This window comes from Heterocephalus glaber, unplaced genomic scaffold (genome assembly GCF_053883595.1).
Source record: "Heterocephalus glaber isolate CG9 unplaced genomic scaffold, H.glaber_assembly_v1.0 deba00000470, whole genome shotgun sequence".
In the NCBI taxonomy this organism is placed as follows: Eukaryota; Metazoa; Chordata; class Mammalia; order Rodentia; family Bathyergidae; genus Heterocephalus; species Heterocephalus glaber.
This window is the reverse complement of record NW_028258145.1, coordinates 2,247,282-2,249,272: the sequence shown is the minus strand read 5'-3', so window position 1 is coordinate 2,249,272 and position 1,991 is coordinate 2,247,282. Positions and strand designations below refer to the sequence as shown.

The 1,991-nt window shown below is 57.6% G+C and overlaps 1 non-coding gene across 1 annotated transcript; it reads right to left on the bottom strand.

The window, feature by feature from the left end:
• Positions 1–75, bottom strand: Trnaa-agc (transfer RNA alanine (anticodon AGC)). The gene has a single exon. It is a non-coding gene; the product is annotated as a tRNA-Ala (tRNA).
• Between the last annotated feature and the right edge of the window lie 1,916 nt (positions 76–1,991).

Here is a 1,991-nt window from a genome sequence, read left to right as displayed (position 1 = left end):
TGGCAGTGCTGGGGATTGAACCCAGGTCTCATGCGTGCTAGGCAAGTGCTCTGCCACTGAGCTACATCCCTAGCCCCCTCTTCCTGTTTCATAATCTTTTGCTGGTGAATTCTCTAGAAGGCTAACTCAGCCCTACCTCACCAACTACGATGCCCCCCATCACACACACCTGCCCCTAGACCTCTCAGAGACTTTCCTCTCCTCGCCCAGCTGGGCCTCTCCAGGTCCTGGAGTTATTTTGGGGGACCTGCAGGTCTGGGCCCCTCCTTGAGGAAGCTCCCCAGAATGTGCCTTAGGGTGTCACCGTGACGCCAGTCAGGCAGTGCTCCAGGCTCTAGGCTGGGGCCTGTGGCCTGTGAAAGGCCAGCAGCTAGTCCTCCCAGAGCCAGATCCATTAGCAAGCATGGCCCTGTGGAGACAAGCAGGCCCCTGGCTGCCCCCACTCCACCCTGCCCTGGGTCGCTCCTCCTTGCCCTCACACTCTGCTCTCTGGAGCCAGGATGTCCCCCACCACCATTAGGGAGGGAGCCCTGTGGGGTGAGGCCAATGGCCCAGGGGTGGGGGTGGAAAGGACATTTGTGGACACTAGAGGTCTGGGGCTGGGGCTCCCCCAGGCGGCAGGGGGCTACATGGAGCTTCGACCTCTGAGGTCCTCCAGGCCCAGAAAATCCTGACAAAGAGCCCAGGCCCCACACTTACCCTGCAGACAAGCTGCCCAATTCCCCAAATCCCAGGGATATCCAGAGATTTGCAGAAGAGTAATGATCTCGAGGGTTAAAACGTCTGTAGAGACTGGGTGCATAGAACATTTTCTCTCTCCCTTTTCTTGTCATCCACCAATGCTGGCCCTTCCCAGCAGGTGCAGGGGGATGACAGCACTTATCCTGTCTTGAGAGCAGCCCAGCTGGGGGGATCGCAGAGCTCCTGGCTGACTTGCTGTGTGACCACAGAGAAGTTCCTCAACTTCTCTGGTTCCTCTTTAAAAAGAGGTTGCTGTTGTCCATCACTCAGAGGTTGTGGGGAGGGATGAGTTGAGAGGCTCGTCCTAAGGACAGTGGGTTTGCTTTCAGCACTGGGCATGATGGTGAGGAGAGGCAGGGCCTGGGACTTGTTTGTGGCACAAAAGCCAGCCTTCAAGTGAACACTTGGGCTGGAGCGTCCTGGCCAGGCCGAGGTTGGGTCTGGGATGGGGCACGGGTGCCGGGCCTAGGGTGCCCTCCTCTCCTCTGTTCTGCACCAGCAATTACCCTGGTGCTTCATCCGTTTCCATGATGACCTGTCACCCTCCTCAGATAAAAGCCCGGTTTGTGTGGAGCAGCTGTTTCAGTCCTAGGTGCCCACTGCTGCCCCGGACACCCCGTGGGACCCAGCCACCCCTCCCTGCTTCCCGCCTTTCCATTCTTCCATAGCGGTCACTCCTGCCTTCTCCACTTGCTAGAAATGCTCTGTTACTCCCATCCTCTCCGGCTCACTCTGTCCTGGGTCCCTCCTTCCTTCTCCCTGCGTCCCCTGCCTCCTCCCTCTTGGTCTCTCCCGTCGCCTTCTGTCTCCTTCTCCCTCCTTCTTCTCCAACCCATGGGCACCGTGGGATGGCAAGAGGGTGGGACACACATGACCAGGAAAGCATCAACTGCCCCTGCACCCGCCCAGCCTTGTGCCACCCCTCCCCGGGCTCCACTCTGATTCTCACGCCCCAGGGCCCTGCCCACCCGCTCAGCACCCGCTAAGGGTCCCACCCAAGGAGCCGGGCCACAGCTTCTGGAGGTAAGTGGCACCATTCCATTTTACGGGCCAGGAAATTAGGGATCAGAAGGGTCAGGCAATTTGCTCAAGGCCACACAGCTGGCCAACAGAGGAGGCAGGATTGGAAATCCCATTCCTTCACCAATGCTTCTAACCATGGTGCTATAATAATAGTGAGAAGGATAAATATACTAAGAATACTATTTATTGAGTTTTCGGTGTCAGGCACTGGATTTAGGAACATTTGG